The sequence below is a fragment of the Gavia stellata genome, chromosome 8 (genome assembly GCF_030936135.1).
Source record: "Gavia stellata isolate bGavSte3 chromosome 8, bGavSte3.hap2, whole genome shotgun sequence".
In the NCBI taxonomy this organism is placed as follows: domain Eukaryota; kingdom Metazoa; phylum Chordata; class Aves; order Gaviiformes; family Gaviidae; genus Gavia; species Gavia stellata.
This window is the reverse complement of record NC_082601.1, coordinates 14,529,202-14,548,103: the sequence shown is the minus strand read 5'-3', so window position 1 is coordinate 14,548,103 and position 18,902 is coordinate 14,529,202.

Here is an 18,902-nt window from a genome sequence, read left to right as displayed (position 1 = left end):
GAGGGTAAAAATTAGGCTATTGCAGGCTTTGTTATGACCTGAATTTATACCTTAAGTGGATTTCCTTAGTGTGATACTAAAGGTGAATACAACTAGTCTATTTTCCAAATAGTTGCATCTTTTGGAAACAGAAAACTCCGGGGGCTGTTCCAATGTACTGAGCTTTTTCATGAAAACACAGAATAAGAGTTCAGAAGATAAATCCTAAGATGGAGGTGGTGAACAAGGTGTCTTTCATCTCTAGTTCCTGTGTTGTCTTCATGTAGCTGTTACGGTTTCCAGTTCTCAGTTGCTGCCTCGTAATTACCATCTTCAGCTTCATGGTCTTGGGGGCGGGCTTGGTAGTTTGTGAAAAAATTTTTTGCCATTTTATGAAAATGGCAGTTACTCCCAAATTTTATTTCCCCTCCAGTTGCACGTATGGGAATGTGGTATTCTGCTTTTTTTTAAAGGTAGCTTTTTCTTCGCTATTGCTCAAAAGAATAACACAAACCAAAGTAATAAAAGACCTCAGGAAGTTTATACTTACCATTCTCCAAAGTGTACTCAAGTAGAGAAAAACTTTACACCTCAGGACATTCAGTCATCCTCAAATAATTTATTAAATACAATATTGATCTCACATTTACTTAAGCTTTTTACTCTCCATACTTCTCCTATGAAGATTTTTAATCATCTACTGAGTGAGTCAAGTAGTAATTCAGCTGTTAAAACTTCACATGGCTAAAAAGTTATGTCAAGAATTTATTAGCAGCTTAAAGTGACTGTGTTAGAAAGATACCAGGTACTTGAAGCTGGTATGATTTGTGCACCATAAAAAGAACTACGGGAAGAGTAAAATTGCATAAGGTTACCAAAGACTCAGCTGAAGAGGAAGAGATTTATAAGGAAAAAATCGTAGTCCTTTTTTCTTGTCTAAGTAGTTAAAAAAATTTAAACACCAAATTTAAAATTGGAAAAGAAATTGAAAAACACATGTCTCTGCAATCCAAGAACCTATTGATAGTTGGGCATCTAAACTTTAAAGGCGACTTCTGTAGAAGCCGTTTAGCCAGAAGCAAAACGTCTAATCTTGCCTGAACCTCACAAAATATGTGGCTTAGAATTGAAGCACAATGGGAGTGCAGTTTGCTGGATTTTTTTTTTTTATATTGCCTGCGTAGCAAGAATAGAAAAGCAACTACATGCATAAAACACTTCTCTGCATTCTAAATATAGCAGCGCCCACTTGAATGAATATTTCATAGAAGAATAACCTATATAAAGGGAATAAACGCAGGCAGGGACGATATCGGTAGGATATCATTTTTAAATGGAATAGCTTTTAAATGAGTAAATGAATCCCTAATAAAAGTGCTAACTCCTTGTATGAATAAAAATCTGATAGAACTGTGCTTCGTTGGCTGCTGGCTAGGAAACTTTTAAAACAGGGAGTGTATGCATAAATTTAAGTTGAAATAAAAAGGAAACTAAAAACTTATGCATGTTTCTGTAGCTTAGACTTTTTGGCAGCTAACCAGTTCACCTGAGATGGGATGCAATAAAGAGAAGATGTAACCGTTGCCCTGTTGTGTATTGAGTCCCAGGAGCAGTGCCTGGGGACAGCCACGGGGTGGACTGCCTCTGGTCTGGCAGTGGGAATGGAATGTACTTTGGTGGTTTTGGTCTAAATCTCTTCGAGGAAATGTCCAGGGTCACGTTAGGCAACAGCTTTCCTTCCCAGAGGTTCACTCGCGTGCGGTCCTGTGAGGCTTCAGGCTGCTCCACTGACACACATTACGTTGGCAGGGGATTACTGAGGAACACAGTGTGGGATGCGCTAGCTGCAAAAATGACACTAACCTTTACGTTTCCTCCAGCACCTAGTTCAGACGCTCCAGTTATGTCTCGGAGGATGTTTGGAGCATAAACCTGAAAATGCTGGCAGAGCTCGACCCAGCTAAATGCATTGTATTTTAGGCTCGCGGCAAGGTGACAATGAATGCTTGAGTCTGCCCTGACAAGGACCACAGCTTGTCCCCTGTGTGCAAGCTGGAGACTTGCTAGATTCCTGACTGGGGCAGTTCTGCAAGCAGTAGCATGTAGTGTGACCTGCTTCATAACCCCTGCGGTCGCTGGGGCCGGGGAGGGCAGGTGGGGAAGTACCTCCTATGTGAGAATGAATGAAGGTTTAAAGTTTGCAAACTTTTGACTCTCTTGAATTTGCTACTGTAACCTAACGAGGGGTGTGAAGAAGAAGGGGGATCAACAAAGATCACTGAATTGAGAATATAAAGGAAAGGTGAGGACATATCCTGAGGCCCAGACTGTTGGGAGAGAGAGAGATCTGATGAAAATATATAGGGATTGAAGGGGCTATGATCTATTGCAAACTACCAAACCAGGAAGATCAGATGGGTTAGGATTATTCTGAAATTAATGAGAATTTGTTGTTCATCTGAAATTTTAACTGCTTGCAGACATCTTTTGAGGGAAAAACCATAGTGGGAAAAGGATGATTCAATAAGTGCTAGGAAGGTATTGGGTTTTAGTCTTGATTTTTATTTTTTTTGTTTGTTTGTTTTACAGAATGGAGAAACACATACAGAGGAAAGGCTTTTTTATATCTGATTTTAGACAATGAAGGGGAAGTAGCTGAGAGTACAAAGGCAATAGGCAAATTGGGTGAAATTGAGCATGAAATGAGATTCCACAATCTTTGCAAAGAGAGGAGGAACAACAATGTAACAAAAATGGACTTGAGAGATCGATAGTTAAGATCTCTCCGGAGGCAAATTAAACAGTTAAAAGTAAGGGTGAATTAGCTGCCAGGTCCTCAAAGACATTATATTATGGTACAAGCACAGACAAACCCAATATAAAGATTAGCTTGGCTACAGAGTGGGCTCTGCACAGGTAGCAAGAAGGAAAATCATCGAAGTGGAAACACGCCAGAGAACTGAGTACCCAAAAATGACACAAGCATGTAGGGATGAAATCAGGAAGGTCCAGGCACTAGATGAGATGCAAGTAGGTAGAGATGGCAAAGTGAGGAGGAATCATCCTCGATGTACTTTAATAAGAGTACAACCTAGACAAGGATTGCTGCTTTGCTTACAGGAGAAAGCAAGCTGCTAATGGAAGACTCTGAAAAGTCTTTTTTTTTCCTTTCCTTTTTCCTCTTTTTAATTGAGCCTTCATTAAAAAAGTTGATTGTTTTTGTATTAGTCGTACTATTAAAACCAACAGAAAAGTGATAAAATCTGAGCCAAAAATAGAAAAGACCAAGTTAGGAAGTTACAGGTGAATTTGGTGTTTTCAAACTGGCTGGTTGTGATGGTCTTCATTCTAGGATATGTAAGGGTTTGCCTAAAGCAGTCTCAGAGCATCTTTGAGAGCTCATGTGAGATAAATGAGGTACCAGAGCCTGGAAAAAGTGCAAACATAGTGTCTTTCATTTTGAAAAAGGGAGGAAAAAAGAGGAACCAGTGAATTAAAGACCAATCAGTGTTAACTTCAGTCCACAGAAAAATTCTGGAACAAAAAAAAATCAAACCAAACATTTGAAAGCATCTGAAGGATAACAAGAAAATGAATAGCTGCCAGCACGGATTTGTCAAAAACGAATTGTCAAACTGCTTCAATTTCCTTGTGCAGCAGGGTAACAGACTTCACAGAAAATGAAGAAACAGTTGACATCATATCTCTTGAGTATAGTGAGGTCTTTAAAGTTGGCTTACATGACATTCTCTGAATCAAGGGAAACCTGGACTAGATGAAAATGTTGTTAGGTAGGCACAAAACCAGCTGGAAGAAACAGTTTTGGAGGATAATTTTCAGGAGGATGAAGGAGTATCAAAACAGAAGAATGTATTGAGTAGTGTTCTGGAGAGCTGTGCCCAACTCTTATCAGACCATGACCTGAGTGATGCAATATGTGTTAAATTTAAGGAAGACTAAAAGTGAAAGGGAATGCAAAGCTTTCCGAGTTCAGAATGACCTTCAGAAATGGGGAAAAGGGTCTGGAAGAATAGGCTGAAAAAGTACAGAGGGATGATAGTTCTGCAGAAATAATAAACTGCAGGAACACAAGATGGGTAACAACTATTTAGGCAGCAGTTCTTCGGAAAAAACTCTGGGGATTATAATGGATTACAAATTGAGCATGAGGCAATGTCATGCTGTTGCAAAAATGGCAAACATCATCGTGGAATGCATAAATGGCAATATAATCTGAAAGACATGTGAAGTAACTCCTCTGCTATGCCTAGCACTGGCAACGTCTTCCCAAAACAATGTCCGCTTTGGGGGTACCCTTGTCCTTCTAGGAAGATGTTGGTGACTTGGAGACAATCCAGACAAGAGTGATGGACATGGTCACCATGTCCAGTCATGATGTTATGGCTGTCATGGAGAGATTGCGTGGATGGATGTTGTTTAGTGTAGCTCAGGGAAGACTGCTGTGGGCTCCTACCAGTAGTCTTCAAATATGCAAAAGGATGTGCAGAGAGGAAGAAATAATTTTTATTTTGTGAAAGAGGAAAAGAGATGAAAAGGTTGTTAGGAAGAATTGGACATTAGCAGAAAAAAAGCAGTTTTCTGATAATTCATGCAGTGAAGTCCTGGAACAGACTGTCACATTTGTGGCTGGAGGCCTTTAAGAACAGGAATGACACAGCATATAGCTGATTCTTCTTGGGGCAAAAAGTCCTGCAGACAATCTCCCCGGTCCTACTTTCTACAATTCCACAGGTTCTCTGCTAAGGATAGCCACCCCTTTTCTGTAAATACTTGGGAAGGGATGAAATCATTGTGGCATTGCCGTTGTTCTAGGACTTTACGCTCAGGAATTTCTGCTACAACTGGCATGGCTGTCAATAGCAAAGTGAGACAAAAAGTACTTTAAGCAGGTAGTTTGATCCAGCTCAGGCCTGTAACAGACGGCACAAAGTGATGGGTTTTTCCTGCTGTTCTGAAACTCCTCGCTGTATATTTGCAGATAATTAGTCTGCCTGTCTGTGTCTTTCACGTACTGTGTTGGTGGAACTTCTGAGCTGTACATCTAAATGATTAGAAAATTGTTGAGTTTAATCCTGGCGTATTGAGTTTTACTGCAGGCTAAGTCATATTCTTTCCTTGCTACCCAAATCAAACTGCTCGTACTCCTTTTAAATTCCTTCACTCTGATTTTGATTCGCAGTACCCCAGATTAAAGCTCTTTATCCATACCTATGTGCTTTCTCTTTTGCGGTTCCAGTGCAGATTTGCATAGCAAAGGAGATATTTGTGTTTCTCCTGACCTCATCAATATTCTGGTGCACAGCGTGCACTTATATGATAGTTTATTCCGGGATGACGAACAGATGCAAAAGTGTCTTCAATTGTCTCTGGAAATTAGCAATGGTCAATACATCCTGCAAACACAATGCTGGATGCTGTGGTGCATGCAAAACATGCATGGCAGGCAGAGCACATAGCCTTTTCCTGCCTCTAGCACACTTCATTTAATTTTAATAGTAGAAGGAGATGTGGTATCTTTTGAACATAGATATCCTTGTGGGCTAATGTAAGGCTTGGACAATAAGAGTTTTGCATAGGAGAATTTGGCTTAACCTGTCAGTCTTCCAGAGATTAACAACTTCATCAACTACTGTTGATATTGACAGTCAGTTGCTAGGCTACATGTTTACTGCTAAATGAATAGGCGACTTGGGGCCAGTGTGAATATTCAACAGATTGGCAAATAAGTAAAACGTGCTGTGACTTGATTTGTTAATTATAGTCAAAATAAATGGCTGTATTGATGACTATGATTTTACACAGCATTAGTCCTCTGAAAACAGCAATTAAGTCTGCCATGTAAACATATATCTTGCCTGTGACAAAAAAAAAAAAAGCCTTAAACAACTGAATACACCACTCCAAGCAGTTTCACTAGGAGTCCTGAAGTGCTTACATTAGTTAAATTATGTCCTTGGGTGTTTTCACACCTCTGACTGAAGCACAACATTCAGGCGGGGTCTGGATTTTGAAAAGCTTTCTTGTTTGCTGCGTGCAGTGCTACGTATGGTCCGAGTTTATCAAAAGGAGCATGATCACACTTGAGAGAGAAAACCCAAGTAGCTGGATTTCAGGAGGATGCTTTTTTTCCTAACGTTTTTTTTCCTGTTGTGAGAAAGATGAGCATTAATTTATTACTCTATATGCTCTTTTCAGTGGACCTTGTAAAAGAGTTCTCACATGTATACTGCATTACTGCATTCCAGTTTATCAGCTGGGTTAACTAGAATTCACTTTCCTTGATCCATACTATTCTCTTGTTACATTTTAAACTCTCAGTATATCGATTCGCTCATTCTTTGTTTTAAGTCTTGCATACACGGGCAGGTGCACTTAGTATTCAGCATCACTCATTGTTCAGCATTGCATATTTGTAGGCAATGACACTGTTCTGGGATATACGGTGCCCTTTGACTGAAGCTTGGAAAATATATATGTTGTTCTCACCTCTGTTGTTCAATGTCTGCTGTGGCACTGGTTGGTCAAGCCTCTCTTCTAAGCTCTGGCTCAGTTTTGCTATCTGTAATATATAGTTGTTGGGTTTTTTCCCTCCGTAAATAACTGCAAACCTAAAGAGCACTGAAGTTGCCAAATATGCCCCAAGTATCGCAACACAGAAAGGAGAGGTTGTTTTAAGCTTGAGAAAAGCAAATGTGTTTTTGCATAGAAAAACACAACTTTCCCTGAATAGGTCTGTGTTACCAATGTGTGTTTAGCTTGGGGTTGAGTTTGGGTCAGTAATTATTTTTTCCCCAAAGAGTGGTAGAAAGGAGCTCCCTTGTTTCAGGCCTTATTTTTGTCCTGATGAGCATCTGTCCTTCTTATGCTCTTGAGTAGTTGTCTCCTGTGGTCTCACTGTGAGACTTTCAAGATCAAAGTCACAAAAGCAAAGTCATACCGACCCACACTGATGGCAGCTGGTCTGAGGCAGGTTGGTACCAAATGCTAGAGCGGAGAAGGCGTTTTGGCTTTTCCTTCAACATGCTGCTGAAAGAGAAACCACCCTGTGCAGATGCTTGGCAGGCAGAATCTTGGAGAAAATCAAACTAGAAATGGAGTAGGTCTGGGGAAAAACTGGGACTGGAGATTGGACTGGGCAGCTGGAAGGCAGCAAATAAGAAACAACTGATATAGGGAGAGCTCCAAAATGAAGAAATAGCTGGGAGAGAGGTGGGTGCACTGAGATCGATTTGATGAAAGAAAAAAAAAAAAAAGATTGAAGAAGAAAACAAGGAGGCTGATAATCAGCTGCAAATATTGGTTAGCAGCTTTATCTTTACATAAGGATATGAGATCGATGCTCTCTGTTAGCACATTGTCATACATCTGCATAATATTCATCACCTTTGACACCAGTGCAGGTTATGTAAAAAGCTTGCAAAAAACTCCCACAAAACTACAATCACCTCCCCCCGCCCCCCCCAACATAATGATGGGATGTAGGATCTAAGCTGACTGCTACAATGAAGGAGCAAGGTGCTGGGAATGTGACAGCCCTGTGAAATCTTCAGTGCTCCACAATGATTAAAAAAAAAAAAATGTTAATTGTTACCAGGGAAAGCATTGAGGACAACACAAAGAATATCATGGTTCACCTTGAATGCACTCATGTTTTGGACTTTTCACTTCTGAATGCTTTTGTAGGACAGAAAAAAAAAAACTTCAAAGGAGGACAAGGATGTTCCAAAGCGTTGAATGGCTTCACAAAGTGGGTGGTAGACCAGCAGAGCTCACTGCCAAATGACATTGTGGATGTGACACGTTTACACATCTAAGTTCATGAAAGACAAAATCATTGAGAATTACTAACTGCATGTAAACTATATATGGGTCAGGAAGTCTCAGAGCTTCCAACTGTTGGAAGCTGAAAGGGTAGGAGTGGGAAATAGCATAAATAGGATTGCTCTGTTCTTCCTCAACTCCAGCATCTGATTAGGACCACCACTGCAGACAAAAGCACTCCAGATACGTGGATTTTGTCCTGGCCATTCTCTCCTACTTGCTTTTCCATTGCCTGCCCTGTAGTTCATCTTCTGACTCAGAGGGGGATTTTGAGGGATTTCTGTCCCAAGGGCTACATTTACCAAATTAGTTTTATGTCGTGTGTTATGCCATAAGTACTGAGATCTTCTCCTTGGGAAGCTGACGAATCTTCTTTCAATGGATGAAGCAGGAGCGTTTATGCTTCTGCAGATCATGGGAAAAGGGGGAGTTGACAGTGTTTCCCCAGTGATTATTAACCTTAACGATGCGCTGGACCAGGCACCAGAAGACCAGTTTCATAGCCAGTGTGGTTATGAAATCATACATTGCTGGTTTTCCAGTTATCCCACAATGTGAGCCATTTTGCAAAAGCTTCTTCTACGCTGACCATAAACTTCCTCGCAGAAGGACGTTTTGTTGGGAGACCTTGTGGAGGGACGAATAAGTGCCTTCAGGAAATTCGCACTTTTTTTTCAGTAATCCACTTTATTTCCAAGTTTTGTGTTCAGTTGTACCTGCCCCCAACCACTAATAATGAGTGGACAGTATAAAGAAGCCTCAGGGTGCAGGTAGCTAAGACAGGAACAATTGCAAAAGCCCTTTTCAAGTCTGGAAATGTTAACTTTATACTGGCTGACTACTGGGATGGTTTCCCTAATCAATTCAGTGGTTTTGCAATGCTGAAAAATATGCTGGTAATCCTGAAAAAAAGAAACGGAGTCCTCCTACAACTGCTGTGTGTCCCTGCGTGGGGGCAGCTGGCAAGCTCTGGGCAGCTTCTCATTGTCCAAGGAAATCTTGCTCCCTTCCTTGCTGGTTTTGCCCAAGGTAAATGACCTCATTTTGAAATGAACTCCTAGCATTTCTTTTGAGACAGTTTCAGACTAGCAGCCTTAAGCTAATTACAGGCCATTTGTAAACGTATCAGTTCTTGTTCCAACATTTTAGCATGCACCAGGATATCATCTAGGTATAACAAACAGGCTGAGAGAGGCATGCCATGTAATACCCTCTTCGTTAGACTTTTAAATGTAGCTGATGTATTGCACTAGCCAAAAGCCATCATTTTAAATTGCCACAGTCCTTGTCCTACTGTGAAAGCGGTTTTTTTCCCCGTCCCTCTGGATCCACTTCCACTTGCCAATAGCCACTTTTAAGATTCAGGGTAGTAAACCAGACCGAGCTTTCACCAGCATCTAGGATACTATTTACGGTAATAGAGAAGCACATGCTAAATGACTTCGTGTTGTTTTCTATAATCTGATGCTGTCACCTTTTTTCCTTAACTGGACTCAGTCTGAGGTCTGGCTGAAGGGTCTGTTCCATCTTCCTGACGTGTTTCTTCCATGGCTTATAAGGCTTCTTGACTGCTTCCCTGCTGAAAAGAAGGATGCTGTTTAGGTAGCCAGTTTCCCCAGGATCAATCTTGTGCTGAAGCAGTAAGGTACAACTTATGTGTTTGTCAGAGAGAGAATAATTTCTAACCAAACAGTCTCAAAACCGTTTTCTTGCTTCTCTTTGAATGCTTGGTAAGGTGCCAGATTAAAAGCCAATACATTTTCTGAGTGTTCACATGCTCCCCCCGAATCTTCCTATAGTTTATATTAATTTACCAGATCCACATTTTGCCACCACAGTCCCCCTTTCCCCATCTCCTTCGGACTGTTGTCAGAAGCATTCAGCAAATGGATAGAGATTTACTGTTGTTTCAGATCCAGAAGTACTTCAGCAGCTAAAAGTCCCCAGAGATCAGGGGTCTCAAAGCAAGTTTCAAACACTCTTCATCTTTCATTTGCTGGAAAGCTGCCATTGCCTGTAATTTCTAGTGGTGTTTCTGCCCCTAAAGGTGGAACTTGGGCACTGCAAAAGAGATCTGTATGTTAGATCACCTATTCCCCTGCCTTTCTTCTATTTCTGGTGTCATAACTAAAGTCTGACTCAGAGTTCATGATTCTTGTACTTTTCACATAATTTCTTATTACACACTAAATAGTCTTCTCTTCTTTCTTTCTTTTTTTAAATTAACTGTTAAGCTCCTTACAGAAACTACAAATTGGTATGTGAGCCTCCTGGTTTGGTTCAGCTTGGTGCTCCACTCCCGCTTGCGCTGCATCTTGGTGGTGAGGGTCTGGAACTTGCAATGCTCTTTTCTCGCTAACTCTGTATTTATAACCATTTGCCTTTAAACGTATTTTTTCATCCAGGATCAATAATGACCTCAACTGCATTCCTTCATTTTTGCCATTGTTGCCAATTTCTCTTGCTTTATGAACTTAGATTGATCCTCACTCCTTCCACAAAGCATAATGATGACATGAACCATATTAGAATTGCTGAGCTGAATTTGAGATAGAGAACTGCACTTCAGAGATCTTGGCAAATTGCTGGCATCTTCTTCTGTTTGCAGCAGCTGTTTCCTTTCATGGTATGCAGCTGTGAAAAAAATTCAGGATCTGTAGTAAATTCTACAGCCAGTACAATATCTTTTTGTCTTTTGCTGATCTTTATTTCCGACTCTACCTGAGTGTCTGCAAGCTGGTTCGTAGCCAATTTGCCCTTGAGGTCCTCACTCATATTTGAGTACATCAGGGAAAGGGTTTCTTCCCACCCAATTCAAATGGAGGGTTTTTTTCCTCTCCCTTCCTTTCAGAGTGTCACAGTTGTTGATACTGGTTCATTTTCATTCTCTAGGACACTTTTCAATTCCCTGAGCCCTTTCTGCAGTTTATCAGATAGCAACTCCAGGTTGGTCAAAGCTTTTGTAGCCCTTTCCGATGTTATTTCAAACCACAACGGTTGCAGCTGCACCTCCTAGTCTCTTTGGGCATTTTGCCATTGGCTTTCTAATAAGGGTTCATCTTTACCAGTAAGTTTTCAGGTGCTGTTTTAACTCCTCCTGTGCTTTACATGTTTGAACTGTGTATGGCCTTTTGTTCTGCCCTGATACAGGAGAGATACCAGCTCACAGGTTTTGTTCTTGGAAACCAGAATATGGTTTTTTTCTCTCTTTAACCCTGTTATAGGAAGCCCAGAGTTTGAATGTTAAGAAGAGCAACTGGTGATTGAGTCACTTATCTTTGATGCAATCCTGTTTATTTACGAAGTCCTGATTTCTGTATCTGCAGGTAGAATCAAACAAGAGATAATTCCCTTGCTTGCAATTCCCAATCTCTTTCAGTCACCACTTGCTTTCTTAAGTTTTATCTCAAAGTCATGCTGTTGATGCTTTTGTGGCTCTTTTTGATGCTTCCTTTTGGCTTTTGATTGGAGATTCTCCTGCAAACATCCAAAACAAGCATCCTGCTACCAATCAAGATCCTAACCATCTAGGCTCCAGGGCTTATTTTCATTCCAGACTTCCCATATGTTTATGCTTTGGTTGTTCTTCTATTGTTTTGGTTATTTTGCTCCATAAATGAGCTTAATGTTTATTTATATTTAGTACAAATGAAAAACAGTTCTTCCACTCAATGATTTCAGCAAGTTTTGGTCAATCCCTCTGTGATGCTTTCTTACTGCTCGATGGATGAAGGCTGCTGGGGTGCATACACACACTGCAGGGGAGAGGTGGCCAGTCGTTCAGTGTTTAGGATGAATTCTTGGGTCAACATGTCTGAACTCCTCAAGCGGCCCTCTAGTTGCTGGTTGTCCCTCCATCTGTGTCCAAAAGGACTGATAGTGAGATTTGGTTGGAGAACATTACGTTTCTTAAATGAAAAATTTAGAGGTTTCTTTTCTTTTCTTTTTTTTTTTTTTTACCCTGTAAATCGTTTATGGACTGCAGGAGTGAAAAGACTTTTAGGGTCTTTTATGTTTTTATTAAAAATCATTGGTTTAGGAAAACTTCAAGATTCTTTCTTCCCTTTTCTTTGACATTGAATAGGTGTGGAAAAGAGGAATAAAGTGGATTTAATTTAATAAATAATTTACGCAGAAAGAGTTTTTGAGAAAATGTTCACTTCTAATTGAAGACCATTGCTCCCATGCCTTAGGACAACTCTAAAGTCAAACTCCAAATTCCTTCTCAGCAAATATGTGTGAGTATTTTACTCCTAGCAAAATTGCTAAGATCTGAACTTTCAAAGATGCTTATAGAAAAAGTTGCATGAGACATGGCATGGTTCAGTGCTGCTGTTTCCCTACGGGATACGGTCACTGTGTAACTGCACCAGCCCCTCACACAGGTAACTGGAGACAGGGTCTCACTATCTGTAGTATAGATTTGGAGGTGCTGCATGGTGGGTGATCACTAGAGTTTTGCATAGATGCCGGTTCCTTCTTGACTAAAGGGGAAAGGTTTAATGTTCTTATCGTGATATTTAGCTGAGTAAATCTAGTCGTTAACCTGCGCTTTAATACCTGGTCAAACTCACCTTCTGGACCCAGAGTCCCTGGGGTTAGAAATGACTAATGCACCGATTTACTGCCTTGGCGCAATAATAATAATACTAAAAGTGAGATGTGTAATCGGCGCAGATGCTAGGTACGCTGGGATCACCAGGCATGTGAGATGAGACAAGGGTGCTGTTTTGAGCTTTTTCACAAACTCCAGGAATGCAGTAGAGGATGGAAATGGCCATGAGTGGGTGCCAGCAGCCAGAGTCCTGAAAGAGCAAGTTTGATAGGTAAAAGTGTTGGGTTATAAATTCTTGGCTTCCTGTGTCTTGTCCATCACTCCACCACCTTCCCCAGCTTTCATGCTTGCCAAAATGGAACCTTACTCACCAAGGGCAGCCGAGAAAATCATCCTGTTTTCCTGCAGTTCTGGGTGGAGAGCAGAGGGGCTCAAACCAGGGTAGTTAGAGCTTTTGGACTCGATGGAGAACCACAGCAAGCACTGCTGTGCTCGTGCCAACACAAAATGCCACATTGCGCAGAATACAGCCTTTAATTCTATCAATTTCTTGTTCGACACAGGAAAACAGAGCGTGATTAAAGAAATTGTGTCTTAACTGACTGCTCCATATTGTCATGCCAGAAACAATTAGCTTAACTACAAAGTTAATTTAATTGCAAATGTGGATGGGCAAACTGTGCCAGCCACTTCATTATCATTATTCTATGTTATTCCTAATGCTGAGTGCTGTTTAATATGTTCTTCTTATGGTATATGGTGGTGTAATTAAAAGATTGTCTCTGCAGAGGTTAAGGTTGCTGCTGAAAATAACTTCCAGTCTCAGTTTTCTATGTCTTTATCTGTGGAGTTTCAATACATCCTTTAAAAGCATTTTTAACAGAATTTCCTGGCTTGTTTTTTCACTTCTATAGATGAAAAAGAATGAAAGCTTAAGGACTGGCAGGGACATATGTAGCAGTAAGAATTGACCACAGACATTTTGTAGTAAAAATATTCTGTATTTTTCTAAAGGAAGAAACTGTTCAATTTTTTTCATGCATTTTGAGATACTATATTTAATTTCTGTCTTTTTTTCAAACAAAAAAAATTGCCTTGGAAGACTGAACTCAAGGGTAAACACTCAAACCTGGTGATTAAAATGACAACAAATAATTTCCATACTTCCTGGCACAGAAACACATGGGAATGGACTCTTGCAGTGGGCAGTTATTAGAAATAAATTCCTTTGGGGAGAAGAATAACATGAGGAAAAAAGCTAAAATTTGGTAAGAAAATGTGCAAATTGTGATTGTTTTTTCTTATGCAATTACAATGGATGACACTAGTAGCAACTCGGCCATCTTTTATCTGTGGTCTACATCGTTATTACTATTATTTTACCTTACTCTATTATCTTACTTTACTGCGTCCCATAATATTTTGTTGTTGGTTTTAGATTTGATTAGATTTGGAAACAGCTGTGCAATAAATATACTGCACTGACAGAATTTGTTGCTGTTCACTTTGAATAGCGAATTGAATCAAAGATCCATCCTTGTCCTGATAATTTTTACGTATGTCTGGTTTTAAGCAGGATTTTGTAAAGAAAAAAAAAATCATGCCTGCTACGTATGGTTTCATCATGATGACTGTGATACATAATATTGAAGAATGTGTGTGGTTTTTATACTTCGTATTAAAACCCCCTCAAAAACCCTATAAAAATTTGGATCAAATTTTGCGTTTAAGCCACCCACCCTTTGGCAGACTCCCCTGCCTGGAAAACGCAGCTTGAGAAAGGGAGTGCTACCAAGGTTGAGTGATGGAAAAAGTAATAATAAGATGGAATTTGCTTTAGCAACATTGCCTGTAATTTTTTTCCTCATATCCCAGCTACAAAATGCATCTCAGCCCACCTGCTTCAGAGCATCAACTGCTCTTTGCTCTCAAGCTAAGCTGCCCTACCTACGTTTTCTAGGTTTTTGGTGACGGTTGTTTGTTATGGGGCACTAAGCCTTCGCTTGCCGCAGTATACGATATTAGCTGACAGAGTATCTTGGACTAAACAGGCCACTCATCCGATCCAATATGTCATTTCTCACGTTCCCATAGAAACTTAGTTTAATCAGTCATTCCTGATGCATTTCTTGTACAATATTGTCATTTTGATGCTCTTTTGCTGCTAGTTTTGAAAGCAGCTTCAAATTCATTTGAGGAAATCAAGCCAACTTTGTGCTGCTTTTTAGCAGCAGGTACTTTGCCTGTAATGAGGAAAATCTAATTTTACAGAATCCTTGCCAGGTAAAGAAAACGTAGCTTCATATCCTTAATGAGAGCATTCTTATTCAAGAGCGCTTGACTGTAAAGAGTGTTATCCACAATGGTTAGTGTGGAGAGGAAACCTTAAGTAGAACATGCTATTGTGGCCTTTGAGCGGTTCCCATCTCCTCTATTCAGAAAGCAGAGTTAACTGAGGATAGCAAGAACAAACTGTACATGCGCTTGAGAAAAAGAACTTGACTTGGCAAGTTGGCATAAGTGTAACACAATATATTACCACTTTCTGCTGGGCTTATTCTCTTACTGTCATTGACCAGATCTGTTCAACGGCTGCCATTTTTGGTTGCAAGTAGAAGAAATCCCAATTCCACTCCCCCACACCCCCCTTTTACTTTCCAAGAAAGTCAGTTTATGTAATCGATACCAGGTCTGTCTAGGAAGCTGTTCTGAAATTTGGGGGGGGTGGGAGGGTGGTAGAGGGGGAAGAGTGAGGGCTGAAGAATGAAGAAGGAACAAACATTAGACCTGACAAAGCTTGAAATATAAAACAAAAAAGCATCTGCGAGGCATAATAAAACAAAGTGTATATACGTGTTGTTCTCACAGAGTATTTGGCTGAGCCCGGGCAACGGGAAAGCATGCATAGCTAACGCTCCTGACTGTGTGAAACCCTTTGTATACTCCAGAGTCTCTGCAAGAGACCTTGATTACAGAGTTTGGCATGATACCCAATACATTTTTTGGAATGGTTTCTTGTCCATCACTGACACTCGTAATGAGAAATTTATACACCATCCAAAGAGGATAAATTAATTTCAAACACTTTTGACTTCAGTCAACAATGGCTATTGGCAGTGCCTATTATTTGCCTTTTTATTAAAAAAAAAAAAAAAAAGAGGAGAAATTGCTCTTCTTCATGGTGATAGCATGGTAAAGACCCCGAGTATAGCAGAGATAGAATCTTGGCAAGCACATATATAGGTCAGGATAGAGTATTTCACTTTTCAATGTAAATGAAAGTAATTTTCTTCAGTGTGAACAGTTTAATAAATTCCCAGGATGGTTTTCATTAAGGAATTTGCATATTGGCTAGTGTAAGTTTTTCTGAAAGCAATCAGTTGGCAAAAATAATTTGGTTTTACTTTCCCAATTCAGTTAACAGTCAAGGAATGAAGTATAAATTAGCTATCCCTTTGAGAACTTCGCCTAAAACTCAGATGCTTAAGTTAGCCTTTTAAAGATGATAATTGTGCATATTCTCATGCAGATACACACACCAGAAATGGGGAAAAGGCATTAAAACACACCTACACACAAAAACCTGTGGATTGGAAGCAAACAAGAAAATTGCTGCATCTTCTTGGGATTCTGAAATTATGGAGACATAAATTACCAGTAAGTTCCCATTATGTGCAGCCTGAATTAAGTAACTTACTACATTCTCTAATTCAAGGTAAATTCTGCTTTTTTGGCTGATTGACTTTTCCTGTGTGTTTTATTTTGTACATGCAGGGCACAAGGATTTATTGAAGACAAAACCCTATTTATATATCTGAGTTATTCAAATGCAAGAATTTCTGCCAGCTTTTAAACTATAACTAGAGAGCTTCATGTAAATATATTATCTAGGTTTTCAGAGTTATATGATAATGGAAAAACATAACACTAATAAGTATTAAAGGGTGAAAAATAAAAATAGGAGATGGTTTTTAAGGAAATATAAAATATGGCAAGAAATCAGTAGTGATTATGGAGTGTGAACACAGGCGATACAGCACATGCACTTTTATTTTGTTGTATTTCAATTAGCTTCTTTGTGCAGGAACTGTTCGTGGTTTTGATTTATGTTTGTACCTTAAATTTAGTCTGTCTCGCAATACGAATGAGAAAATGATATATATGATTTTCTGAGAACTGCTTTGGGGACTTTTTCCTAAAAAAAAAAGCCAATTTCCCTTTTATCTCCTTTCTTACCTACCTGCTTCCTTTGTGCAAGTAGGATTGTAGGATGAAGGTAATAGTTGCTGTGTGCCTCGGCGGTTGGAAGGATGCTTCATGCAGCTGATACGCTGGCTGCACTGTGCATAGTGACAACTGAAATACGGATCCTGGGATGCTGTGCTGGTAGGTCCTGATGGCATCGCATGGACACCCATTATTAGGGAAGAACCAGAGCAGGTTTTCAGATGAGCTCAGACTAGATGATCTAATGGTCCCATCTGGCCTTAAAATCTGTGAGTCTATGAAAGACAGTCCTGCAGTTATAAGCATTTTAGAACTGTCAATTCCAGATTTACTTCAGTGTAAGAAGCAATTGCTTCCACGCTGAAACACTCGGTTATGTATTATGTGCACAGTGTCATAAATGCTCTATAAAATAGAGAGATGTGCCATGAGCAAGGCGTAGCAAAGCAGAGCGGCTTGGTATAATAAGAATGAGGAGAGTTGATGCTAATGTCTGTAGAGGATGGGTGTTTGTAAGAGATTTGAGAAAGGAGTAGAGTGCATTTGGAGAAGAAGAAAGAATACACTCCCCCAAACACGAAGGAGACCAAAGATGCAAAGCCAAAGGAAGAGAGAAAGAAGAAGGAGGAGAAAAAGGGGGAGTAAGAGAGAGCAGGAAATTAGAAAGGACCAAGAGCAGCAGACAGCAAAGTTGCAGGATGCGAGGGATGAATACAACTCGTATATTCACTCCCTTTATGGTTCTAGGACTGTGCTTGTTCGGCTGTGATTCAGTGTCTCAGCTTCTGTGCCTTCTTTAACCTCCCTGCTAAAATATAGCAAGGGAGAGAACTGAGAGGGAGAGAAGAGGTGGGAAATGAGGAAAATGTATTTTTTGGTCCCTCTCCTTGCTAATGGAACTGGGTGTTGATACCTGGGTGCTGGAGGGGATGCTGGAGGTACAGGTCCTGGGGCCGGGAGGGGCCTTGGCAAATACGTGGCAGGTCATCAGAAGGAGGCGAGTGGCTGGAGGGAAGAGAGGGGATGCAGGCTCTTTTTACCCCGAGCCCCAGCACTATCAGAGAGGGATGCTGCAGGCACAGATGTATTACAGTCATGTGCAGTTGTATTATGTCACTATTAGTGTTTTGGTGGTTTTTTTGATTGTGGGGGGTTTTTTTGTTTTTTGTTTTGTTTTACATTTGCGATGAATATTTGACTTTTAGTCTGGTTCCTGGGTTTCTCAGAGTTTTTTCTGATAGTGTGGATTAATTAAATGTGCTGAAGGGCAGCATGAGAGGGCAGGGCCTCTGTCCTGGTGCAGATGCCTGCAGCCAAGCAAGTACTTGCCTCAAAGTACTTGCCCAAACAGCTCATCAACCTCTGTCCTCCTGCAATTTACAGTGAAGAATGTGCTGGGAGGACTTAGGTTTGTAGGGAGCATGTACAAAAAAATATTCTTATGACAGAAAAACATGGTTTATTGAGACAGGAATTTCTTTCTATAATCTTGACAACTTTGGTGAAGTTTTGCTGTAGGTTTCTGTGGTCCAGGATGGCTTTTTCTGAGAGAATGGCAGTATTTCCTCTTGGGTTGCCAGTAGCTTTCACCTGAGATGCTGGAGATGCTGGTTTAAGTCAGTATTCCTCTAAACTCACAAAATCTTAAGCCTTATTCCTTGAGGTACTCAAAGGAGTGTGATAATCACTTGGCTGTTATCTATGACATGGTATCTTGTTTTTTTCCTTACAAAAATAGTGAAATGACCAGATTTTCCATAGTCAAATATTTGTGCTTTTTATTTTGTTTGTTTGCTTTGCAAAACAGTTGTTTTCTCACCAATGCCTGACTCACATCTTTCTGTTTAGTTCAAGTAATAAGGAAAGGCACTCTGTAGGGTGTGGTATGGCAAGGATTGGGTTGCGATTTTATTAAAGTTTTCCCCAGAGTCAAGGAAGGAGGAAGTTGATTATCTTGTAATTGGTATCTCTCTGGGGTGATGCACTTGTTAAATCCTTATATGTGATGGGACTATCTAGTTACACTGAACAGATTACCTGCTGATTGCTACTTCTGGGATTTACTGATAATGCTGAATGCCAAAATCTTTCTGAACTGTGAGTGGAAGAATTAATTCCCACTGCCTTCATTTACTTTCTAATGACAGCTAATACTCTATCTAGGTTTCATTGTTTCCAAGCACAGATACGAGGAAATCTCTTTTGAACGGAGTAGACGGGATTTGCTGGCATTTCTACCTGTTGCTTTGATGGGATAGGGAATTACTTGTTTCCTAGCTGAATAACCTTGGCTTGCTGT